At 48.5% G+C, this 27,539-nt stretch overlaps 1 long non-coding RNA gene across 11 annotated transcripts in view; it reads right to left on the bottom strand.

Moving 5' to 3' along the window:
• The window catches only part of LOC141161581 (uncharacterized), a 239,147-nt gene that overhangs the window by 133,391 nt on the left and 78,217 nt on the right, over positions 1–27,539 (bottom strand). For 9 of the 11 annotated variants that reach the window (XR_012250652.1, XR_012250644.1, XR_012250654.1 and 6 more), the window contains exons 6-8: positions 7,172–7,259; positions 5,593–5,887; positions 4,470–4,559 (exon numbers count right to left, since the gene is read on the bottom strand). This is a non-coding gene — a long non-coding RNA (uncharacterized lncRNA). The other 2 variants (XR_012250647.1, XR_012250651.1) reach the window with 2 other exon arrangements.

The raw sequence follows: 27,539 nt of genomic DNA, 5'->3' as shown, positions 1-27,539 counted from the left end.
CATGTCTATCATCAGCCGCCACAGGTCGTACCAACCCTTTACCTAGAGACTGCCCCGGTCACTTGCCGTGACCATCTGCCCGTTCATCCAGAGACTGCCCCGGTCACTTGCCGTGACCATCTGCCCGTTCATCCAGAGACTGCCCCGGTCACTTGCCGTGACCATCTGCCCGTTCATCCAGAGACTGCCCCGGTCACTTGCCGTGACCATCTGCCCGTACATTCAGAGACTGCCCCGGTCACTTGCCGTGACCTCCAGCCCGTTCACTCAGAGACTGTCCCGGTCACCTGCTGTGACCTCCTGCCCGTCTTCCCTGGTCGCCACCCGCTCCCTTACAAGGACTGCCCCCTTGTATAGTAGCTCAGAGGTTCCGCCTCCCAGACCCGTTACACTTATCCTCCTAGTATTATGTCCAGGTAAGTTTCAAGTTGTCCTCCAAAGAAAAATGCCTCATAGATGTCTTAGGACTGATGAAAATAGTCCAATGCCAAGAAATCAGAATCCGGAATGTATGAATGGTATGGCACCGTAATGAACGAACTATAGGACAAATAAAATAAATGAAAAGCCACACATTAAAAACAAGGAAGAATGAATGATTTTACAGGAAAGAGGCAAAACTGTTATGTTCGTTTAGGCCACGAGGGGACACCGTGTCCAGGATAGTAATCCACCGGCACTCACGTTGCGCCAAAGTGCGTTTGTAGTTGCCTCCTCTGGTCCCCAAATGGACTTGGTCAATGCAGCAAAATTTAAGTAGGGAGGGATCACAACCATGGCACAGCCGAAAATGTCGGGGGATAGTTTTAAGCATGGAAACGTCAGAGACCTCCCTGGCCACCAAAATGTCCCTCACATGTTCCCTAACGCGCACACGGAACTCTCTCGAAGTGAGGCCTACATAGCTCAGATTACAAGGACAGGTGGCCAAGTAGATCACATAATTTGAGCAACATGAAATATAGTGTGTAATCTTGAATTCCGTGTGCACGTGGGCAGATCTGAAAGTCATAGAACGCACGATATTCCTGCAGGCTAAACAAGACCCGCAGGGATAACATCCCCACTTTTGTTTCGTAGGTCCAAAGGGAGTAGGAGTGGGGGCAACATAATGGCTATGGACCAGGGAGTCCCTCAAGCTTTTACCCCTCCTAGCTGTCATCATAGGTTTATCAGGTAGGATCCTATTCAATGTCGGTTCTGTTTTTAGAATGGACCAATGTTTATTCAAAATCTCTCTAATTGAATGCCAATGGCTATTAAAAGTAGAGATAAAGGATGTGACATACTTACTGCACTCCTTGTTGTGCATTAACGTGTTCCCTTTGTTGTATATACACCATTATATGTGAACTGCCAGTTATGTTTACCTGCCTTATATGTGTCCCTCACTTAAGATGGCTGCCGCTGTGCCGCGCATGCGCGGTGTTATCCTTGCCATGTCGCGTCCTGAGAGGCTTCCGTTATGATGGGGATGCGGGTCAGTGACGTCATGTGGAACGCATTGTTCCCACCCGCGCTCCCACCGGGAACTTTGCCTGTCGCGACGCGTCATGGGGGAACCAGCCCGCCGCTCATGCGCTGCGTTTAATCAGCGGTACCACCTGCCACCAATCCCGGGACTGTATTTAGGTATGTCAATCAGCTTGCCACAACCACAGCCCCCCGAAGAAGCAACGCGAAACGCGCGTCGGGGCGTCCAGAGCCGCACGCTAATCCCCATTGCTTACATGGGTAAGCCCCATCGGACTTGAATATGATTGCATTTTCAATATACCAGATCCTTAGATGGAAGGTGGTTTTACCTGTTAACCCACTGTTTACAGGCAGTTTTCTGTAGATGGTTATGTGTCATTTATTGCTAACTTTTTGATATTTTACTACTTTCCATCTGCTGTTTGATACTACTCTGTTAAACTTTATATATACCGTTGTATTGAGGGCATGAGGATTTAAGTACTCCTGCGGCTCTGTTTATGTGTCTCCTACCCCGAATGACTTACTATTTTTATATATATATTTTTTGTATCTATATTTTAAATGATCGAATAAATATGTGTTTTTAATCACTAATATCTCTTGTTTGAGCGGGAATTTACTCCGTATTCTCTGTAGGTTTGTACATGCACATTTGTGGCCTGCCGGAGGTCATTTTGCAGTGCTCTGGCAGTGCTCCTCCTGTTCATCCTGGCACAAAGGCGAAGATAGAGGTCCTGCTGCTGGGTTGTTGCCCTCCTATGGCCCCCTCCACGTCTCCTGGTGTATTGGTCTGTCTCCTGGTAGCGCCTCCAGCCTCTGGACACTCAGCTGACAGACACAGCAAACCTTCTTGCCACAGCTCGCATTGATGTGCCATCCTGGATGAGCTGCACTACCTGAGCAACTTCTGTGGGTTGTTGAGTCCGTCTCATGCTACCATAAGTGTGAAAGCACAACCAACATTCTAAAGTGACCAAAATATCAGCCAGAAAGCATTGGTACTGAGATGTGGTCCGTGGTCCCCACCTGCAGAACCACTCCTTTATTAAGGGTGTCTTGATAATTGCCAATAATTTCCATCTATTGTCTATTCCATTTGCACAACAGCATGTGAAATTGATTGTCAATCAGAGTTGCTCCCGAAGTGGACAGTTTGATTTCACAGAAGTTTGATTTATTTGAAGTTATATTCTGTTGTTTAAGTGTTCCCTTTATTTTTATGAGCAGTGTATATATATATATATATATACTAATGTACATGAACTGTATTTATAGTTCCTTTAAATAAAATCAGATTAATGTAGTCATAAAGTCACTTCACATCTATTGTGCAGACCTTCCTCTCACCTCCAACATACTACTGTGCCTCAGCTGTATTTATAGTCCATAAAATGAGAATTTTTGAACTTATGGAGAGAGACTTTTTTTGACTCATCACAAGGGAATGGAGCGGCCCCTGCTAATATAATGAGCCGCCCCTGCTGAACACCCTCCTGCTATAGAAAGCCCAGCTACAGTGGAGATTTACTCTGAAAACATGTTGCTTCTGTCCCTTGTCCCAAAAGCTCATTTGCATATGTCACTGATGGAGCGCTGTGATTGGCTGACACAGTAGCTTAGCAGTTAGCATGCGCAGTGGCACCTATTGGCAAGCAATGCTTTCAATCTGCGCATGCGCCGCCCACTGTGTACAGAGGACCAGTGCGGGAGCGTGCACAAGAAGGGGCTGTCATCACTGCACACAGGCGCGCACAGGATTGCTCCCAGCATATTTGGTATTAACAGTCAGGGCTGCCACCAGGAATTTCAGGGCCCCATACTGTTAAAATGTTCGGGCCCCCTTGGGACTTCGCCCAGGCTAGACTTTAGCTCCGCCTGCACCACAGCTCCAGCTCCACCCCTCAACCTTCCGCAGCCCCACCGTCCACTCTTGGAAAAACTCCACTCCTGCACCATGTCCTCACCAATCACACATTAACAGTTCCCATTGAACACAATATCACATACATAGCCAGAAGCTTTTGTTTTGGCCAAAAGATTTGTTTAAGCTGCCACCATGATAAGTAGACTCTTCACATACAGTTTTTAAAAATGATCAATAATATCACATGCAAGGGGAAATACAGTCACACCATAACCAGTCCACTTATTATCATCACATTGTGACCGAATAATACCATGTACAAGAAATATCTACCGCCACACCATGACCAGACCACATATTACCACCACATAGTGACCGAATAAGATCACATACAAGAAACAAATACCATCACACATTGATCACATCACATATTACCACCACATAGTGACTGAATACTACAATACTGATCATTAATAAAAAAAACACAATACCAATATAACCATAAGTGCCATTATACACAGGAGCTCTGTATATACTATACAGTGTATAGTGTAAGTGTACAGTTAAGACAGCGATCACCAGTGACATTATATACAGGAGCTCTGTATATAGTACACAGGTAATACAGTGATCACCAGTGAGATTATACACAGGAGCTCTGTATATAGTGTACAGGTAATACAGTGATCACAGTGACATTGTACATAGGAGCTCTGAATATAGTGTATAGTGTACAGGTAATACAGGGTAATCAGTGACATTATACACAGGAGCTCTGCATATAGTGTCAGTGTACGGGTAATGCAGTGATCACAAGTGACATTATACACAGGAGCTCTGTATATAGTGTACAGGTAATACAGTGATCACCAGTGAGATTTTACACAGGAGCTCTGTATATAGTGTACCGGTAATACAGTGATCACAGTGACATTGTACATAGGAGCTCTGAATATAGTGTATAGTGTACAGGCAATACAGGGTAACCAGTGACATTATACACAGGAGCTCTGTATATAGTGTCAGCGTACGGGTAATGCAACGATCACCAGTGACATTATACACAGGAGCTCTGTATGTAGTATGTAGTGTATAGTGTAAATGTACAGGTAACACCTTGACTCACTGGTGACGTCTCTAGTTGAAGTCCTTGATCTTCGCTTTTCTTCTTTATCCAGCACAGACTGCCATCATTTCTTCCAGCCAGTACTAGTTTCTGCAGAAAATAACATAGTTATCTAGAGCAGTTTCCAGGGCACATAACCAAATTTTTCCCCAACTTCTACACTACACCAGATGAAGAAAAAAAGGGACATAGTGTCGCCCTGCACAGTAACAGGACACCCCCCTCACTGAAAACAGTATCCTCAAAAGTAAAAAACATCACAGCAGTAATAATATCCATAATTAACCCCTACAGTATTACTATCCCCCAGCATGGTCCCATATGTACTCCATTCTGGACCCTTCATGTCTTCATCCTGTCCTCATATGTTCTCCCATCCTGGCCCCATGTGACTTCATCTTGCCCCCATTTGTCTCCATTCTTCCCCCCATTTGTCTCCATTCTGCTCCCATTTGTCTCCATTCTGACCCTGTGTCTACATTCAGCCCCATGTCATCTCCCATTCTGCCCCATGCCATCTCCATTCTGCCCCATGTCAGTTCCCATTCTGCCCCATGTCTATATTCTGCCCCAATGTCTCTCCATTCTGCCCCATGTCAGTTCCCATTCTGCCCCATGTCTATATTCTGCCCCAATGTCTCTCCATTCTGCCCCATGTCAGTTCCCATTCTGCCCCATGTCTATATTCTGCCCCAATGTCTCTCCATTCTGAGAATGTTGATAGATCATGATAAAGGCTTGCTGTTGGAACTTAAAAAGAAAATTATTACTCATGAAGGGAAGATGGAGACATTTGATAAGACAGCCTTAGTTCAGCCTTTTTTCAACAAATTGAGGGACATTCTTGATCGCTATGAGAAGGAAATTATGGCGGGTAAGAAACGTAAATTTATCAGAGACAAACTGGATTATGACAATAAAGTGGCATACAAATGGTCACATTCCGGCAATAAGAGATCCCGGTTTAATATGGTTGATATACCTCCTAAGAATAGGGATGGGGATGTTACATCCAGTGATTTTTTATCCACGGACACCAGCGACCTAGAGGGCGCACCAGACGCGGAGGGCGGAAATGGAGGGCACAAAAATATAAGAAAACAGAAATACAAGAACTACTTACCCTTCCACAACCGCTTGAGGAGCAAAAACAGATGGTAGCCGGCTCATCAATGGCGGATCATCCAAGGGAGTTGCAGATCATAAATCTGTCTGATCATATACTGACAAAGGATGAGAGGTCAGTTTTGGAGAAGAGATTGACATTTTTTCCTTTGCAGACTCTCGATAAATTTGTATTTATTAAGGATACTTATCTCTTTTGCAGAAACCTCACATTTAAGTTTCTTTAACGGCAAACCTCCTTGGTGGATGACCTGCCATGCGATGAGCGACAGACTTTCCGAGACCTTATGGATCTACTCAAAGAGAATGAAGAGGCTTTAGGTAGGAGAAAATTCAATGCACGTCTTCCCTCTAAAATGACTCCCTCGTTGGGAACCCTACCATCTATACAAACCTTTTTTAGAGCTGTCGTCCATGATGTGGAGAATCTTAGTATGAGTAAACATATTGGCAACAATCTCACAGTAGCACAAAAACAAGCTATACACTCCCTGAAAAACAATCCCCTTTTTATTATAAAAGAGGCAGATAAGGGGGGAAATATTGTGCTCTGGCCCGTTGAATCTTATCTCTCTGAAGCTAAGAGACAACTAGGCAATAGAGATATATATGCGATACTCCCTTCAGATCCCACACCACTATTCAAGAAAAAATTGGATGCTGTACTTGAGAGAGCGTCTGGTAGAGGAGTTATAGATAAGGGTGTAAGGGACTTTATGACCACCCCGAAACCAGTCACACCCACATTCTACCTTCTTCCGAAGGTGCACAAATCTCTCACTGCACCTCCGGGTAGACCAATTGTGGCTGGTATTGGGGGACTCAATGAAAGACCTTGTGAATATTTGGATTTCTATCTTCAACCCCATGCTCTGAAATTACAATCATATGTGCGGGATACGATGCATTTGTTGAATCAATTGGAGGGACTCCATATCCCACAGGATACCCTTCTGGTTTCCTTGGATGTGGAGTCCCTCTATACTAGTATCCCACACACTTTAGGACTGGATGCGGTTGCATATTTTTTACACAGCCCTGAAGTCAATGACCCTTCACACAATCTATTTTGCTGGAACTGTTATTCTTTGTTTTAAGGCACAATTATTTCATCTTCAATTGTACCTACCACAGGCAGGTGTCCGGGACCACCACGGGTGCTCATTGCGCCCCCTCTTATGCTAACCTTTTTCTGGGTTGGTGGGAGGTGGAGCACGTGTACCCCTTGTCGGCTTTCAGGACGCATGCCTTTCAGTGGTTCAGGTACATCGATGATGTCCTTATGCTTTGGACAGGTACTAAAGAACAATGTGTGGCGTTCATTACTCAGCTCAACACAAATGGGCTTAACATACATCTCACTTATTGATTTTCTTGATGTAAAACTTACATTGGAAGATGGACATTTTCCTACGAATCTGTTCCGTAAGGATACATCAACAAATAGTATTCTGCACTACAGTAGCTTCCACCCGCCACATCTCAAACGTGGTATTCCATACAGTCAGTACATTAGGACAAAATGTAATTGCAGTAACACTGATGATTTTATGTTACAGGCCAGTGATTAAACTTACCGTCTTAAAGCAAGAAGTTACCCAAAAAAAACTCTTAATACCGCATGGAACAGGACTAAAAATTTGGAAATATCCAACTTGCTGCAACCTAGACCAAAAAAAGAGAATGCTGTTACTCGTCTAATAACAGATTATAACAACCAGTAGAGGGATCTTCAATGTATATTACACAAGAATTGGTCTATTCTACTGTCTGAACCAAAACTCCAACATCTTGTATCTATTAAACCATCACTAACTGTGAGGAGAGATAGAAGCCTCAAGGATAAGATGGTCAAGCGTCACTTTGTTTGACCAACAGTGAAATTGAATAGAGGCACGGTGCCCAAGGGGTCTCATGCCTGTGGAGGTTGTAATGTGTGTCCACATATGCCATCCACTTACACATTCATCAACCCGATGGACAAACGTGAATTTCAATGGAAAAACTTCATCAACTGTCGGACTAAAAATGTTATCTATGCCCTAGTCTGTCCGTGTTCTCTTGTGTACATAGGTTAGACTTCACAGGAATTACGTAAACGGATACAACAACACTTGTCGAACATTGCCTTGTCAGAAATCCATCTTAAAGCACATAAACAAATCTCTACCGTAGCTATGCATTATCTACAATTTCATCGATGTAAGATTATTGGAACGAAGATTTATGGCCTGGACCGACTCTCGCCTAATATTCGCGGGGGCGATGTTGTACCAGCATTGCTACGCTTAGAGTCCAGATGGATATATATGATGGACTGTGTGTCTCCAAAAGGCATAAATGAGGACTTATTGTTTACTGGTTTTTATAAACATTAACATCTTAGAGATGAATCAGTACTGATTACATTTTTGGTGAGGACATCTTTTTTGAAGTCCAATCCAAATGAGATATTTTTTCATATTTCAGTAATTTTAATATGGTCTGAAATATATGTACACATACTCCTCTAGTATTTAATTAGTATCTGCGTTTGTTCACTGTACTGTTAAATATGATCAATTTTGGTTTTCAGGACCCTCTTGTAACTTTGTGTTTGGAGCCCCCTTTTCTTCTATACCTTTTATTTCCTATCTGGTGTTCCATGCTGGGACATACAGCTTGGGATCAAAGGGCTATTTACTCCCCCCCTCAGGGTTGGGATCATGTGGGTTAGTGTGGCCACAACATATTGTTGTGGCACACTTAATTACTTACAATTGATCGTCATGGTCTGGGGTTATGTAGTCCCCTCCATTGTGCGCTCCACGCTGGCACGCAATTAGGCTGGAGGGAACATGCCTCTTCCTCCGGCATCCACTTCCGGTTTGCGTGTATCCGGCGGTGCGTTCCAGCGTGACACGCATACCGCGATAACATATGGCTGTATTACTTCCTGATTATCCAGCTGAGAATGATGCGTTCCAACTTGGAACGCACGCAGACTACACACGCGCTATGCATCTCATAATCACTATCTGTCTCAATGAGGCTTGAGAGGGTGACTTATAAAATCTGGTATGTGGAATATTGTGGACATCTTTATAGTTCCCATAGTGGATCTATCATCAAGGGGCAGTTGTTTTATCTTGGTCCGGTCTGTATATTTACTTGCTCTTTAGTTTGATTAAATTGGTGTGGTGGTGTTTGGCGTATATATATGAGGTATCTGGGACTTTTACTCTATACCCCAGAGGAAGCCATGATCTAATGGCGTAACGCGTAGGGTTACGTATTGGTGACATCCTCTGCACTCTAGTGTGAATCCATATGGTTAGTATTCTTCTATTTTCTCACAATTGATGCATGCAGCCTCTCTGCTATATTTTGAATTGTTAGACATGCATTTATTTCTGGGAGGACGCAGATATATTCCTTTTCCTGATGTTTAAATCTTCTACTATAATAAAAATTTTTATAAATTATTTAGAGGGCTTATTATAGCTGTTCGCTTATACTATCAGGATTACTGGATTGTGCATCATACTTGTGCCATATATTTTCTGATATAGGTATTTGTATGCATATCGCATTAACTGGATCCACATGCTAGAATTCTCTAGGGGGTTATTTTTGTCCATGTGTCTTTTTTTGTCTTATATGTTTTTTAACTGCATTTTTAACTAAGTGGTGTTGTATGTCCTTTCTATAATAAAATTTCTACAATGTTTTCAATACACTGCCTTTATATTTGATTATTTACTATGCTTGGTGCCTACTCTACCCTTTGCTTTTCCTCTTTCATTCTGACCCAATTGTCATCTCTAGTGTTGAGCGAACATGCTCGACACTGCTCGGTACTCGCCTGAGCATCACGCTACTCGGGATGTTCGGCGAGCACCGAGCATTTCCGGATTACTCGGGCGGGAGCTCGGGTCTCCGCCCTGCAAGTTTGGCGCTCTTTACAGAGCCAATGAACATGCAGGGATTGCCAGCCAGTCACTGTAATGCCGCAGCCATGTTGGTTGTGGGCATTACATTGATTGGCTGGCCGCACAGCGTCACCTCGAGTATTTAAAACCGGGCGCCGCCATCTTGGACACAGATGGCTGGGATCAGACAGTGTAGGGACAGCGCTGCTAATTTAGGGAGAGATATATTCTGCAAAATAGTTAGTGTAGGGTCTGTAAATGCTGCCAGATCAAACAAACAGTCCTTCTCAGGACTAATATCCATCCCAGATATCAGGCAGGCAGGCAGGCAGGCAGGCTGTATAGGAGACGCAGTGGTTATACCAGCAAACGCTGCATTACAGTCCTGTGTGCTCCTGTTGCTGAAATTGCTGGACTTAACTCTAGGTCTCGGGGGCCAGGAAAAATCCTTTTTTTTCATCTAAATCCTCTTTTTTGTTTCCTCCTTCACACTGTACAAATACCCGTCTTATTAACCTTTTGGTGTTGTCATCCCCCCCAAAAAAAAGTGTGTCTGTGACAGTTCAGACACAAATATATCTGTTGAAAATAGTCTGGTGTAGGCCAGAGAAGCAGAAGTGTGGTTTTGCAGTTCCACGGTTCAAACCTCTGTATTATCCACTTTTGGGCCATTTGTATCTAAAAAAAAACAGTTTGAGTGTGTTGCTCACTGTTCAGCCACAAATATATATATATTTAAAAGAGTCTGGTATACACCAGTAAATTATAACTGTGGTTTTGCTGTTCCACGGTAAAAAAAATCTCTATTATCCTGCTGTTGGCATTTTTTGCCGTAAAAAAAAAACTGCAATAGTGTCTCCCTGATTGTTCAGACACAAATATATCTGTTGAAAATAGTCTGGTGTAGGCCCGAAAAATAGAACTGTGGTTTTGCAGTTTCACGGGTCAAATATCTGTATTATCCTGCTTTTGGCATTTTTTGCCGTAAAAAAAAAACAGTAATAGTGTCTCCCTGATTATTCAGACACAAATATATCTGTTGAAAATAGTCTGGTGTAAGCCCGAAAAATAGAACTGTGGTTTTGCAGTTCCATGGGTCAAATATCTGTATTATCCTGCTTTTGGCATTTTTTGCCGTAAAGAAAAACAGTAATAGTGTCTCCTGATTGTTCAGACACCAATATATCAGTTTAAAAGAGTCTGGTATACACCACTAAATTATAACTGTGGTTTTGCCGTCCCACAGTAAAAATCTCTATTATCCAGCTTTTGGTATTTTTTCCGTAAAGAAAAACAGTAATAGTTTCTCCCTGATTGTTCAGATTGTTTAAAAGAGTCGGGTGTAGGCCAGAGAAATAGAACTGTGGTTTTCCTCTTCCACGGTTCTAATCTACTTTACCCTTTTTCCATTGATAGTCGGAGTGTAAGCTATTTTACTTCATTTACAATGGGCAAGGCGTGTGGCAAGGGACGTGGAACTGGACGTTCCTGTGAAGGCGCGTGCAGAGTACGGGGCCGTGGCCAAGGTGAAAATGTGCCACAACCAACAGCCACATCATCTCGCTCCCACTTCTTGACCAAATTACTAGGGAAGCACAGAACAACACCAGTATTGCGAACTGATCAGTGTGAACAGGTTATTAATTGGATAGCAGATAATACTTCCAGTTACCTGGGCACCACCACCTCCGGTCTGTCTTCCACACGGTCAAATCTTAGTAGCCGTGAGTCTCGACCGCATACTCCTCCTCACCCTGATGCTCCTTCCTCCCACCATGCCGAGTGTCGTCAGACAGCAACTGATCCCACACTTGGACACTCTGAAGAGCTGTTCACTGGTCCATTTCCAGATTTGTGCCCCTCGCCTGCTCCGCTTGAAGTGGTGGAAGAGGAGATCCCATGTAACGATGCCCAAATATTTGAACAGCCACGGCCACAGGAAGTCGACGCTGGCAATTTGTCACAAGAGGTGGATGATGACGAGACACAATTGACAGGAAGTGAGGAGGAGGATTGTGGTGCGCAAGTGGAAGAGGAGGAGGTGGTGGATGATCCAGTAACTGACCCAACGTGGCAGGAGGACATGCAGAGCGAGGCCAGCAGCACACAGGGTAAGGGAGGCAGAGTACCCCAACAGGCAGGAAGAAGCAGTGTGGTGGCCGCACACAGAAGGCAGGCAACAGTTCCCCGTAACACCAACACGAGGGACGTTGCCAGTTCAACCTGTAGGTCTTCCAGAGTCTGGAATTTTTTTAAAGACTCTGCTGATAACCCCAAAAAGGCCATTTGTACCACCTGTCATGCCAGCATCAGTAGGGGTGACAAAACTACCAGCCAACCCACAATCAGCATGATCAGGCACATGGCAGCAAAGCACCCGACTTTGTGGGGCGAACCCCAGGGTCCACGACCAGTGTCAGCGGGTGGCACCACTGCTTCTTCCGCGGTTGTGCATGCAATAGAACCCCCTGTTGTGTGTGCAAGGCAATCCCCTGTCCATACAGCATGCAAAGATGCCCCCTCCTCTCAGTCTTCACTTGTTATGGCAGTTTCTCAAGAAACAGCATCAACGTCCACGTCCCACCACTGCGTTCAATTGTCCATATCCCAGACCTTTGAACGAAGGCGGAAATTCGCAGCTAACGCCCCACAGGCCACAGTCCTAAATTCGCACATTTCACAACTGCTTGCGTTGGAAATGCTGCCTTTTAGGCTGGTGGAGACGGAATCCTTCCGCAACCTTATGGCGGTGGCCGTCCCTCGGTACTCGGTCCCCAGCCAACACTATTTTGCACGGTGTGCATTCCCCCACTACACAAGCACGTGTCCCAAAACATCTGCCGTGCCCTCGACAACGCAGTTACTGGGAGAGTCCGCCTGACAACGGACACGTGGACAAGTGCTTGTGGCCAGGGACGGTACATCTACCTGACGGCACACTGGGTAAACAAAGTGGAAGCCGGGACCCAGTCGGACCTTGGGACGGAACAAATCCTCACCACACCGAGGATTGCGGGCCCTATGTCAGTCAGAGTTGCCCCCACAGTGTACAGCTCCTGCGCATCATCCTCCTCCTCCTCCCCATGTTCAGCCTCCGTCTCAGATATCACCACATCAGTTACAAGCTGGAATCACTGCAGTACTGCCTCCACCAAGCGGCAACAGGCTGTGCTGAAACTCATAAGTGTAGCATACCTGGCGGCGTTCTTGCATGGTGTTCCATCTCTCATCATGCAAGATCGCAAACTTCATCTCCCGCCCAGCTTCCTGGTCTGGCTTCTTTCCTTGTGCTCTGCTCTGCTCCACTTTGGCTGCATAGGGCGACGCCCGCTGAACTTCCTGTTTCTTGTACCTGCTGCGGACACGCCCCTGTTGCACCTTCAGCCTATTGCTGTCCATCTTTGGGTATTTATACCACCTTCTTCCTCAAGATGGCGCCTGAGCATTGTTTCTTGTCAGTTGGCTTCTGTCTCTGACATGCCAGGTCCTATCCTGTTTTCCTGCCTGTTTTCCAGTTCTGTCTGAACTGTGGTCTGTTCTTGTGAACACGCTTCTTGCCTGTTCTTTCGCCTTCTAGGGGCCGTATTCCTAGATCTGCCTGTCTGTGCCTTGCGGTATCTGTTCCCGTCTGAACAGAGTCCTGTTTGTGTCTCTGCCTTGCGGTATCTGTTCCCGTCTGAACAGAGTCCTGTTTGTGTTCCTGCCTTGCGGTATCTGTTCCCGTCTGAACAGAGTCCTGTTTGTGTCTCTGCCTTGCGGTATCTGTTCCCGTCTGAACAGAGTCCTGTTTGTGTCTCTGCCTTGTGGTATCTGTTCCCGTCTGAACAGAGTCCTGTTTGTGTTCCTGCCTTGCTGTCTCTGTTCCCGTTCCTCTGTTCCCTGTTGTCTGTGCCTCGTTTCTACTTTAACCTTGTCTCCCTTTTCCCTCTATGTCTGTTTTCTGCGTCTTTCTGCAGAGTCTGAACCTGCTCCTAAATTCCTTCTCGTCGTCTCTGTACCTCTGTTGTGAATTTAGTGTACGCTCGCTACTTCTTTGTAAGTACTGTGCGTGCTTCTGGTTCTGCCTTTCCTTCTCCGTCTGTTCTTTGTGAACAGAGTCCTATCCCCTTGCCTTGTTTACCGCTCTGCGGTGTCCGCTCTGCTCCTGCTTAGCTTGCCGCTCTTGCGGTTTCTGCTCTGCTCCTGCCTTGTTTACCGCTCTGCGGTGTCCGCTCTACTCCTGCTTAGCTTGCCGCCCTTGCGGTTTCTGCTCTGCTCCTGCCTTGTTTACCGCTCTGCGGTGTCCGCTCTGCTCCTGCTTAGCTTGCCGCTCTTGCGGTTTCTGCTCTGCTCCTGCTTTGTTTACCGCTCTGTGGTGTCCGCTCTGCTCCTGCTTAGCTTGCCGCTCTTGCGGTTTCTGCTCTGCTCCTGCCTTGTTTACCGCTCTGCGGTGTCCGCTCTGCTCCTGCTTAGCTTGCCGCTCTTGCGGTTTCTGCTCTGCTCCTGCCTTGCTTGCCGCTCTTGCGGTTTTCGCTCTGCTCTTATCTTGCTTACTGCTTCTGCGGTTTCCGCCCTGCCCTGCTTCTGCCCGCTGCTCCGGCAGTCCTGTCCTGCTCTGCTTGTGCTCGCTGCTCCTGCAGCCCCGTCCTGCTCTGTTCTTGCCCACCGCTTCGGGCGTTCCCTCTCTGCTGTGGTTGTCTACCGCATCTGCGGTTCTGTGACCCAGTCTGTACTGGGTCTTAACCTCTCTGTGCTCCAGCCCGTCCTTTCGGCCAGTACCTCCCTGCCTGCATACCCGCCTGTATCCACCCGTCTGCATACCTGCCGTGTTTGCTTACATCCACCAGTCTGTGCCAGCCTAACCTGCCTGTTCTAGTAATCCCTGAGTGGGTCAACCCCCGTGTCCGGAGTTTGACCTGGAGTAGCACCTGGTCCCTCTGCCCGGTTTCTCCCTGGTGCACTGGCGTCGTATGCCGTCGTGCCACCTTGGTCGGATCGGCCAGATACTTAGTCACGCCCCTCCAGGCACTCTTCGGTCCATGGTCCAGTGGAACCACAACACCCGCACACGCCAGTCAGTCCGGGCGTGTGCATAACAATAAGCTTAGGTGAGAAACCTCACACTGCTTGTGAGTTGTGGACAGCTGTGAAAGAGCAGACAGATCTGAGGCTGAGACCGCTGAACCTACATCCAGGCATGGTCGTGTGTGACAATGGCAGTAACCTGGTGGCGGCTCTGAGGCGAGGCGAGATCACACACGTACCATGCCTGGCTCATGTGCTTAACCTTGTGGTTCAGTGGTTTCTTAAATCGTACCCCGAGTTGCCAGATCTGCTCGTCAAAGTACTCCGCCTGTCAGCTCATTTTCGCAAGTCGGCTACAGCTTCCGCCGCACTTGCTGTGTTGCAGCAGCATTTGCAGCTTCCGTCACACCGACTGGTGTGTGATGTCCCCACACGTTGGAACTCTACCCTCCACATGTTGCAAAGGATTTGTGAGCAGAAGAGAGCAGTTGTGGAGTACCAGCTGCAACAAGGCCGTCGATATTCAGGTCAGACTCCACACATAAGACCTCAGGAGTGGACCGTTATGTCTGACATATGTACCATCTTGACAAACTTTGAGGAGTCCACCAAGATGGAGAGTGGCGATGACGCCATCATTAGCGTCAGCATTCCACTTGTCTGTCTTTTGCAACGCTCTCTGCAGAGAATTAAAGAGGAGGCATTGCAGACAGAGTATGATGAGATGGATCAAGAAGCCGTAGCGGTCGATTACACACAGCCCAGCCTCATCTCATCCCAATGTGCATTGGGGGACAATGAGGGAGAGGAGAAGGAGGAGGAGGAAGAACAGAAGCTTGTATCATGCGCTGTAGACGGTAGTACCTGTACAACTGTCATACCGTCGGTTCAGCATGGGTGGCCTGAGGACTGGGGGGAGGAGGAGGAGGAGGAGGAGAGCATGGTCAGTCGTCATCTTGGTGAGGACACGGAAGTCTTGACCGTTACTATTCTGGCACGCAAGGCTGACTTTATGTTACGCTGCCTTAACCGTGACCCTCGCGTTGTCAAAATGTTGGGTGACAGTCATTACTGTTTGGTGACACTTTTAGACCCCCGCAACAAGGAGAACTTTCACTCTCTTATTCCTGAGGTGGAGAGGTCTACAAAAATGGGGCAGTACCAGAAGGCCCTTGCTGCAGAACTGTTAAAAAAATTCCCATCTGAACAAGCTAGCGGCAGAGGTCACAGTTCGTTGCCCAACCAAGGCTTACATGCGAGAGAGACGCAACTCCAATCCAGCAGAGGCAGGGGAACACTGTCAACGTTCTGGGACAGTTTTCTCAGACCCTTCCTTCGGACAGACCCTGAGGCGCGGGGTACTCTCACAAGGAGTGGAATGTTTCAAAAGATGGTGAGGGAGTACCTTGCCGACCGTACCAGCGTCCTCAGTGATTCCTCTGTGCCTTTTAATTATTGGGTATCCAAGCTGGACACTTGGAATGAACTCGCTCAGTATGCCTTTGAGGTCCTGGCCTGCCCTGCCGCTAGCATGTTATCGGAGCGTGTTTTTAGTGCCGCTGGGGGAATTATAACTGATAAACGCACTCGCCTGTCAACTGACAATGCTGACAAGCGGACCCTTATCAAAATGAACAAGGGCTGGATTGGGCCAGACTTCTCATCACCACCAAATGACAGCAGAGTAACATAAAGTCAAATCCACTGTGTTATTTCGGGAGGTGTATTCACATGCACAGCTTCACACCCACACATGGGTATACGCTTCCTCATTTCGGCTGTTTTATGTTCTCCTTATCCTCAGTCTCCACCACCACTATACCACCAGGGTGACCGTGGTCCGTGTTGCCATTATTGAAAGTTCCTCCGTCCTAATTTTTGACAGCTTTTGCTTGGAAGGCATAGGCAAAGACTATGGGAGACCCACTCACCAACAATGGGAATAATGTTTGTAATATGCTGTACTGCATGGCTCTTGTAAGGAGCATTTCAAGTTCCTCCGTACGAACTTTTGGCAGCTTTTGCTTGGAAGGCATAGGCAAAGACTATGGGAGGCCCACTCCCCAATAATGGGAATAATGTTTGCAATATGCTGTACTGCATTGCTCTTGTAAGGGGCATTGCAAGTTCCTCCGTCCTAATTTTTGGCAGCTTTTGCTTTGAAGGCATAGGCAAAGACTATGGGAGACCCACTCCCCAATAATGGGAATAATATTTGTAATATGCTGTACTGTATGGCTCTTGTAAGGGACATTAAAACCGTCTTGTTAAGCTACTGTGACCTCCACCACTTTTCCAAGGGGCATTAAAACCGTCTTGTTAAGCTACTGGGACCTCCACGTCTTTTCAGAGGGGCATTAAAACCGTCTTGTTAAGCTTCTGTGACCTCCACATCTCTTCCGAGGGGCATTAAAACCGTCTTGTTAAGCTACTGCGACCTCCACCACTTTTCCAAAGGGCATTAAAACCATCTTGTTAAGCTACTGTGACCTCCACCACTTTTCCAAGGGGCATTAAAACCGTCTTGTTAAGCTACTGTGACCTCCACCACTTTTCCAAAGGGCATTAAAACCATCTTGTTAAGCTACTGTGACCTCCACCACTTTTCCAAGGGGCATTAAAATCGTCTTGTTAAGCTACTGGGACCTCCACATCTCTTCCGAGGGGCATTAAAACCGTCTTGTTAAGCTACTGTGACCTCCACCACTTTTCCAAGGGGCATTAAAACCGTCTTGTTAAGCTACTGGGACCTCCACGTCTTTTCAGAGGGGCATTAAAACCGTCTTGTTAAGCTTCTGTGACCTCCACATCTCTTCCGAGGGGCATTAAAACCGTCTTGTTAAGCTACTGTGACCTTCACCACTTTTCCAAAGGGCATTAAAACCATCTTGTTAAGCTACTGTGACCTCCACCACTTTTCCAAGGGGCATTAAAACCGTCTTGTTAAGCTACTGTGACCTCCACCACTTTTCCAAAGGGCATTAAAACCATCTTGTTAAGCTACTATGACCTCCACCACTTTTCCAAGGGGCATTAAAACCGTCTTGTTAAGCTACTGTGACCTCCACCACTTTTCCAAGGGGCATTAAAACCGTCTTGTTAAGCTACTGGGACCTCCACATCTCTTCCGAGGGGCATTAAAACCGTCTTGTTAAGCTACTGTGACCTCCACCACTTTTCCAAGGGGCATTAAAACCGTCTTGTTAAGCTACTGGGACCTCCACGTCTCTTCCGAGGGGCATTAAAACCGTCTTGTTAAGCTATTGTGACCTCCACCACTTTTCCAAGGGGCATTAAAACTGTCTTGTTAAGCTACTGTGACCTCCACCACTTTTCCAAGGGGCATTAAAACCGTCTTGTTAAGCTACTGTGACCTCCACCACTTTTCCAAGGGGCAATAAAACCGTCTTGTTAAGCTACTGGGACCTCCACGTCTGTTCCGAGGGGCATTAAAACCATCTTGTCAGCTACTGTGACCTCCACCACTTTTCCAAGGGGCATTAAAACCGTCTTGTTAAGCTACTGGGACCTCCACGTCTCTTCCGAGGGGCATTAAAACAGTCTTGTTAAGCTACTGAGACCTCCATGACTCTTCTAACGGGCATTGCATTTCCTCCTAATTTTAGTCAGCTTTTGCTTTTCAATGCATAGGCGAACACTAAGGGAGACCCACTCCCCAATAATGGGTAGAAGGTTTTTAGTATGCTGTAATCCACGTCTGTTTCAAGGGCCATTGAAGTTCCTCATAATTTTTGGAAAGCCTTCCATTCACTGCATAGGCCAACAGTGCACAGGAGACCCAGTTGCTATAAAAGGAAAAAACGGTTTAGTTAAGGCCCTCTGACCTCCATGTCACTTCCAAGGGGCATTGGAGTGCCTCAAAATTTTTGGTAGGCATTGCACTCACTGTATGCCCTATAACTGTGTAGCCGAACCGCTCCTTTTGGTACAGAAACATATCCTATAAGACATGTGTGGTTGACGGGCCTGATATTGAGGTGAATGGTCCCTGTTACTCCTGCTCTTTCTCCTTTGCCACCACCTCATCCATCATTCATCACCTGAAGCTTTGCTTTAACGGGAGTCATAGAACTGGGATAGTAGCGGGAAAACATCCATCAACCCTCGGAGGAGGTAGGATATGCACCAAAACGCTGACCACCTCAGGCCTAGCCACTACTACATACATACGCTTGCATTCCAAGGAACAGAAAGCTAAGGAGATGGATGGCCTCATGATCATGAATAATTTACTCGTTGTGTAGGAGGCTGACCACTTCTGCTGTCTACCTTTTGAACTTTGTGTTGAAGCCTGATTGACCCAGGACCCGCAATCCTCTATGTCTGGAGGACGTGTTGCATCCCAGTGTCCAACTGTGTCCCAGCTTCCACAATATTAACCCAGCGTGAAGGCGTGAGATGGACCATCCCTGGCCACATTCACTTATCCACGTGTTTGTGGTTAGGCTGTCCTTCAAATACGGGCGGCTGGGGACAGTTTATGGAAACCCGGCCGCCCCCATGCGGCTGGGGACCGTGTGTGGACACCCGGCCGCGGGGCGGCTGGGGACCGAGTATGGGCACCCGGCCGCCCCCTAGCGGCTGGGGACCGAGCGTGGACATCCGGCCGCCGGGCAGCTGGGGACTGAGTATGTATACCAGGCCGCCGACGCAGCCATGACGTGGTGGCCAGATTCCGCCTCCACATGCCTAAACGGCCCAATTTGAAGTGCAAGCAAGCTAGCAGTATGGTATTGCAGCCTGGGGGTGGGTGGCAGGCTGCACACTTATGCTTGCATTTCAAGAAAACAAAGCAGATGCTAACTTCTATCATCATCATGCTCCTCCCCTTGGCACTCTCAACTTCCCTGATGGAGAAGCCAGGGCCCACCGGAGGAGTCTGGTTCTCTGGTGGGCTCGTCCAATGCTGCCCTAAAGCAGGCCGGGCTAAGAAAAGTGTGTGGGGGGGAAGTTGACAGGAGAAATAGGGGCGGCTGGGAACCGTTTATGGACACCCGGCTGCCCCCAGGTGGCTGGGGACCGTGTGTGGACACCCGGCCGCGGGGTGGCTGGGGACCGAGCGTGGACACCCGGCCGCCGGGCGACTGGGGACAGAGTATGGATACCAGGCCGCCGACGCAGCTATGACGTGGAGGCCAGATTCCGCCTCCACATGCCTAAAAGGCCCAATTTGAAGTGCAAGCAAGCTAGCAGTATGGTGTTGCAGCCTGGGGGTGGGTGCGTGGCAGGCAGCACACTTATGCTTGCATTCCAAGAAAACAAAGCAGATGTTAACTTCTATCATCATCATGCTCCTCACCTTGGCTCTCTCAACTCCCCTGAAGGAGAAGCCAGGGCCCACCGGAGGAGTCTGGTTCTCTGGTGGGCTCATCCAATGCTGCCCTAAAGCAGGCCAGGCTAAGAAAAGTGTGTGGGGGGGAAGTTGACAGGAGAAATAGGGGCGGCTGGGGACTGTTTATGGACACCCGGCTGCCCCCAGGCGGCTGGGGACCGTGTGTGGACACCCGGCCACGGGGCAGCTGGGGACCGAGTAAGGACACCCGGCCACCCCTTGGCGGCTGGGGACCGAGCGTGGACACCCAGCCACCGGGCAGCTGGGGACTGAGTATGGATACCAGGCCACCGACACAGCTATGACGTGGTGGCCAGATTCCGCCTCCACATGCCTAAAAGCCCCAAATTGAAGTGCAAGCTAGCTAGCAGTATGGTATTGCAGCCTGGGGGTGGGTGGGTGGCAGGCTGCACACTTACGCTTGCATTCCAAGAAAACAAAGCAGATGCTAACTTCTATCATCATCATACTCCTCACCTTGGCACTCTCAACTCCCCTGATGGAGAAGCCGGGGCCCACCGGAGGAGTCTGGTTCTCTGGTGGGCTCGTCCAATGCTGCCCTAAAGCAGACCAGGCTAAGAAAAGTGTGGGGGAAGTTCAGCAGAGACATAGGGGCGGCTGGGGACCGTTTATGGACACCCGGCCGCAGGGCGGCTGGGGACTGAGTATGGATACCAGGCCGCCGAGGCAGCCATGACATGGTGGCCGGCGTCTGCCTCCACATGCCTAAGCAAGCTAGCAGTATGCTATTGCAGCCTGGGGGTGGGTGGGTGGCAGGCTGCATACTTGCGCTTGTGTGGCACCCCAGAGGGTCTGGTTGCCACAGTGGTAGTAATACCATGTCTGGGAGCAAAACAGGAGTTTCCTGGTCAGGAACACTTTACATGCAACACCTCCTGCCCCAGACCAGAAAGGGGAGGATCCTGCCCTATATAACTGGATCTGGAGGCGGGGTTAGTCAGTCGGAGTCTGAGTCTAGTGTCAGGAGTCAAGTAGGACACGAAGGAGCAAGGAGCCAGGGACTGGAGCTGGAGATAGCTCGTCCTGGCCAGTATACACAGAGGACCGAACACCGGAGTCCGAGGCTGTGGGGATTGCATACCCAGCAGCAGATACCGCAGGGCAGGAGATTGCAGGTCTCCTGGCCCATCAGAAGCCCGGAGACTCAGCCACACGAAAAGACCAGTACCGCCACAGAGGAGCGAGGAATACACAAGGCCCGAGTCGCCAGCCATACGGGTGAGCGCAGCACGTTACACTCGGGGACGTGGGCTACAACACGACTATAAGCGGGATAGCCAAAGAGTATAGTCAGAACGGCAGGCCTACAACTTCACCTGGCCAGGAGGACTTTAGGATTGTTCCCAGTCTGATCAGGCCCTCACCACTAGCCAGTACTCCCGTTGGGGCCCATATAATTGCCAACAGTAAAGACCCTGGGACTGTTACATAGTTACATAGTTTATAAGGCCGAAAAAAGACAAGCGTCCATCCAGTTCAGCCTATTTCTTGTGCACTGCAGCTATTCCGCAGCGTTGATCCAGGGGAACGCAAAAAAAAAAACAAAAACAAAAAAAAAAAAAAACATGCGGTATAGGCCAATTGACATCATTGAGGAAAAAATTCACTTCCCGACACCCATCTGGATTAATTAACTATCACTAAGCATAAGATGTAATTTTATTGTTCTCAAGAAAGGCGTCCAGGCCTCTCTTGAACTCATTAAGTGAGTTGGACATCACCACTTCCTCTCCCAGAGAGTTCCAGAGTCTCACGGCTCTGACCGTAAAGAATCCCCTTCTATGCTGGTGCAGGAACCTCCTTTCCTCCAGACGCATAGTGTGCCCCCTCGTCTTTGTCACCATCCTTGGTATAAACAGGTCATGGGAGAGATCTCTGTACTGCCCCCTGATGTATTTATACAAGTTTATGAGGTCTCCCCTAAGCCTTCTCTTTTCCAACGTAAATAGGCCTAATTTTGACAACCTCTCTGGGTATTCTAGTCCCTCCATTCCCTTTATTACCTTAGTCGCCCTCCTTTGTACTCTCTCTAGCTCCAATATGTCTTTCCTGAGCACCGGAGCCCAGAACTGTGCACAATATTCTAAGTGCGGCCTTACCAGCACTTTATACAGAGGAAGAACAATGTTCTCATCATATGCCCCTATTCCTCTTCTGATGCATGCCATGACTCTATATGCCTTCGCAGCTGCTGCCTGACACTGGGCACTCCAATTTAATTTGCTATTAACCAAGACGCCCAGGTCCTTCTCCATGTCAGATTTCCCCAACGTTTTCCCATTTAATATGTATGGGTGACTGCTGTTTTTCTTTCCCATGTGCATGACCTTACATTTATCGGCATTGAACCCCATTTGCCATTTTTTGGCCCAACTCCCCAATTTATCTAAATCCTCCTGTAGCTGTGCCCTATCCTCATCTGTGTTAACTACTTTACAAAGTTTAGTATCATCTGCAAATATTGCTATTTTACTATGCAACCCTTCCACTAGATCATTAATAAATATATTAAATAATATAGGGCCCAAGACAGACCCTTGAGGCACCCCGCTAGTAACCCTGACACCCCCTGAGCTTACTCCATTGATAACCACCCTCTGCTTTCTATCACTCAGCCAGCTATTTACCCACTTGCACACATTATCCCCCAGATCAAGCATTCTCATTTTATATACCAACCTTTTGTGTGGCACGGTATCAAACGCTTTGGAGAAGTCAAGGTATACAACATCCACTGACTCTCCCCGGTCCAGCTGTGAGCTCACCTCCTCGTAGAAGGCAATCAGGTTTGTTTGGCAGGAGCGATCTCTCATGAATCCATGTTGATATGGAGTTAGACAGTTATTATCATTAAGATATTCTACAATAGCATCTCTAAGACTCCGTGTTGTCATTACCGATACCTTGCACTACTACCACCATCATCCATACACGCTGCACTGAAGCTCCACTCTTCCTGTGGGGAGTTACATCACCTTGTGGCACATACCACCAGCTTCAGCGGACTGCTCCGCAGCGGCGGTTCCCAATAACCGCATTCCACAGGTGGAGTAGTCTGACTATACATAACAGATATACATAAACTACACTTAGATTGACCACCTGGGTCACGGACCGGGTCACAGCCACGGTGACTACAACCCCCAGCATCTACAGGCCCGGCTCCGGGTACCCCACGGCCCAGGGGGCGCGTCAACTTTGGCGTAGTCGGCAGGATCGTGTGCCCGCTACCACCGGGTACTGCGCGCCTTCACAGACTGTGTCACATACCGTGGTGAAGTTTTTCCGCCAATTACCGCTGTTTCCCGCCATTGGCCGCCATTTCCGGATCGCCGCGCGGGAAGAAGAGGGGCGTAACAGCTGGAAGCGCGTGAAGTCCAAAGCCCCGCCCCACGCACGGACGTAGCGCCAGGTCCTGGAAGGAGCCACAGTGAACGCTGATGTCAGACACGTGCGACGCCAGGTCCTCGACAGAGACCATCGCCTGCGGAACTGCGGCCTACGGAAGATAAGAGAAGGTAGGCCACGGTTCACTAGGGGGGAAGCAGACGCCCAATATGGAGGGAACTTCCACCGCCGGCGCGGCCACTCCCGCAGTGATGCCTTTCTCCATACCATATATACCGGGGGCGGCGTAGTTGCCCCAATACACAGGAGAGTCACACACCCTGAGTGACTTTAAAGAAAGACTGAGCAGCTTATTTAAAGTATACCCCCTGTCCGAGGAGCAGAAAGTGAGCATCCTAATAGGCCAGTTGATTGGTGCAGCCCAGAGAGAAGTAAAGTCCTGGTCAACCAGGGACAAAGAGACTGTGAAAGAGATACTGGCTCGCCTAAAGGACACTTTTGACACCCGCACTACGGCTGAGATAAAGATGAAGTTTTATGGGTGCAAACAACGGGCACAGGACAGTGTACGAGACTATGCTTTAAACCTGCAGGAGGCGCTGAGGGCCATCAAACAGGTAGACCCTGACAGTGTGCGTGATGAAAACAGACTGTTAACTGAGCAATTTATTGAGGGTTTACTGTCCAGCGCCCACCGAACGCAGCTGCGCATAATGGCTCTGCAAAACCCTGACTTGGACTTTGCTCAGTTTAAGGACAGGGCCATCCGGGTGCTACAAGAACCAGCACCAGGTGGCGCTACAGCTCACCGGCGCCCGGCTATCACCTACCACCAGAAGGTGGCACCCTTTTCCCCGGATCCTGTAGGAGCTGATGTACAGACTCTGGACAATGCCCCGTCTACAGACCTGAACCATCAGGTCCTAGAGTTAACTAAAAGTGTAGCTGCGCTAACCAAAACTGTGCAGTCCTTGCAGGTGTATCCCAAAGGGAAGATCCAGCTGCCTTCCAGTCCGGAGGACATCCCGTGGTGCCGACAGAAGAGGACTCCACCATCCAGAGGGAGGAACAGCGACCGCTACAACCAGGACGGACAACCCATCTGCTGCCGCTGTAACCAGCCAGGACATTATGCAAGGTACTGTCATTTAAAAGAGCAAAACCTGGGGCAGAGGGCCAACCCCCAGGCATAAGACCACCAGGCTCATCAAGCTGGCGAGACAAATATGTGGGAGGACGACCAGCCCTACCTATCGTGCTGGACGGCTTTCCAATGAGCGCATTGCTGGACACTGGGTCCCAGGTGACCACCATCCCCTACGTTCTTTTCAAACGGTACTGGACTGATTCGGACATTACCCGCCGTCCAGATGAACATTTGAGTATTTATGCTAGTAATGGTCAACCCGTACCTCAGGTGGGGTACAAAGAAGTGACCATAAAGGTTGGCAAAGTCGAACTGCCAGCACAAGGACTGATTATTGTCGACATTGATCGCCGAGAAAGTCATCCCATGATAACCCTAGGTACTAATGTCATTGAAAATTGTCTTGCAGAAATAATTGTCTTGTTACAGCAGGTGGCGGAAACCGCCAGTTCCAGCCAGCAGCGGGTTCTACAAAGAGAGATCAGAGCCCTGATGAAAAGACAACAGGTAGAACTGTCTGGTGGTGAGATTGGCAGTGTTAGGGTGAGTGACCCATTCCCTATTGCCATGCCCCCAAGAAGTGAAATGCTGATATGGTGACGGGCAGCAATCGGTCTCCGGGGTAGAGATTACCAGGCCCTGGTAGAGCCCGTCTACTCCGACAGTAGGCCCACCATTTGGACAGCCAGGGGGGTGGTTGATGTTCACCATGGGAGAGTGCCAGTCCGCATCCTGAACATTGGGGAAAAAGAAGTCCATTTGCCCCGGTATGCCACCCTAGCCAAACTATTCACCGTCAGTCACAATTCTATAAAGGCAGTGGAACCCTTGCCTCCATCCAAACAGGCGGAGAATAATGGCTCCAAGGGACAGATGGAGGACTGGTGTCAGAAATTGCATGTGGGCACGGACTCCACCCCTCAACACCAAAAACAAGGAGTATACCGGGTGGTCCAAGAGTATGAAAGGGTCTTCAGTAAACACCCATTCGACTTCGGGAAGGTAAAGAGGGTTCAACACCATATCCCCACGGGAGACCATCCACCCATTAAAGAAAGGTACCGGCCTGTACCGCCAGCACACTACCAAAATGCCAAAGGGATGTTGGGAGAGATGAAGTAGGCTGGGGTAAAAAGAGACAGTTGTAGCCCCTGGGCAGCTCCATTAGTTCTTGTAAAGAAAAAGGATGGCACAATGAGAATGTGTGTAGATAACAGGCAAATTAACCGCATAACACATAAAGATGCATACCCGCTACCCAGGATAGAGGAGTCACTAGCTGCGTTAAAATCTGCTAATTATTTCTCTACTTTGGATCTTACTAGTGGGTATTGGCAGGTTACTGTAGCAGAGGTGGATAAGGAAAAGACCGAATTCACCACCCCGATGGGCCTCAGCGAGTTCAACTGCATGCCATTTGGGCTCTGCAATGCCCTAGGAACCTTACAGCGGTTGATGGAGTGATGTCTAGGGCATAAGAATTTCGAGACAGTCCTGCTGTACCTGGATGACATCATAGTATACTCCAAAACATATGAGGATCATCTGAAGCACCTGGCGTAAGTGTGTGAAGCCCTGGCGGGCTTTGGCCTGAAGGTGAAGCCGTCTAAGTGCCACCTGCTGAAGCCCAAAGTACAGTACTTAGGACATGTGGTAAGCACTGACGTTGTAGCACCAGACCCCGATAAGATCACCGTAATCAAGGACTGGCCGAGACCTTCCACCATCAAAGAAGTGCGGCAGTTCCTCGGGTTGGTAGGCTACCACCGAAGGTTTATACCAGGCTTCACCAAGATGGCGGCACCCATGCAGGACCTCCTGATAGGCCAGTCCAGGAAGGCCAAGAACCAGAAACCACCATTCAAATGGGGAAAGCTGGAAGATGAGTCCTTCACCAGGTTGAAGATGACCCTAACAGGAGACGAGGTCCTGACCTACCCTGATTATGGCCAACCCTTCATCCTTCACACGGACCCGAGCAACGTGGGACTAGGAGCGGTGCTGTCCCAGATCCAGCAAGGCAGAGAAAGGGTGATAGCATACGCCAGCAGGAAGCTCCGGCCCACAGAAAGAAACCCAGAAAACTACAGCTCCTTCAAGTTGGAGTTCCTTGCCATCGTCTGGGCTGTGACGGAGCGCTTCAAACATTATCTCGCCTCATCCAAATTCACTGTGTACACGGATAATAACCAGCTGACACACCTGGACACTGCAAAACTTGGTGCCCTGGAACAAAGATGGACGGCCCGACTGTCTAATTACGAATTCACCATCAAGTACCGGGCTGGGCACAAGAATGCAAACGCAGATGCGCTGTCCAGAATGCCTAACTTGCCAGATGGGGGAGAAGACCCAGAGGAGCTGGAAGAGATAGAAATTTCCGCGTTCCACCGCCATGGGATAAAGAAGTGCTCCCATTGTGTGAAGAACAGGTGCTCTGCCAACAGAGAAGCCATGTTCAATCCATTGCCCCACCATGGATGGGCAGAAACACAAGACAGTGACCCGGCTGTTCGCCTAGTCAAAGAGTTGCTGACACAAGTTGACTCATACCCTGATTCAGATGCTCCAGAAGAGACCAAACAGCTGTGGAAAGAAAAGAGCAAGCTGTTCATCTATGAAGGGAAGCTGTGTCGAAGAACACATGAGCTGGTCTGGCAGGTGGTAGTCCCGAGGCGAGATGCGTCTATGGTCCTGGAAGCGTACCACGATGGAGCGGGACATTTTGGATGGAAGAAGCTGGAAGTCCTGCTACGTGAACGGTTCTATTGGGTTGGCATGAGGAAAGCAGTCGAGAGGTGGTGTAGAGAATGCGGACCATGCAACCTGAGAAGAAAAGACCGTGACAGCCAGAGGGCTCCCCGGCAGCCCATCATCACCAAGCAGCCACTCGAACTGGTAGCCCTGGACCATGTGAAGCTATCCCTGAGCAGGTCAGGCTATGTCTACGCTCTCACCATCGTAAACCACTACTCCCAGTTCCAGTTAGTAGTGCAAGTCAAGGACCAAACGGCTCAGAAAGCAGCCTGAGCTTTCCAGCAGCACTTCTGCCGCCCACATGGTTACCCAGAACGTGTGCTAACTGACCAAGGTCCGGCCTTCGAAGCAGAAGTATTCCAGGAATTCTGCAACCTGTATGGCTGCAAGAAGATCAGGACAAC

Source organism: Phyllobates terribilis, unplaced genomic scaffold (assembly GCF_046119375.1).
Source record: "Phyllobates terribilis strain yellow unplaced genomic scaffold, ASM4611937v1 Scaffold_9__5_contigs__length_417890890, whole genome shotgun sequence".
Taxonomy (NCBI): Eukaryota; Metazoa; Chordata; class Amphibia; order Anura; family Dendrobatidae; genus Phyllobates; species Phyllobates terribilis.
The sequence above is the reverse complement of the archived record's forward strand: the minus strand, read 5'-3'. Positions and strand labels throughout refer to the sequence as shown.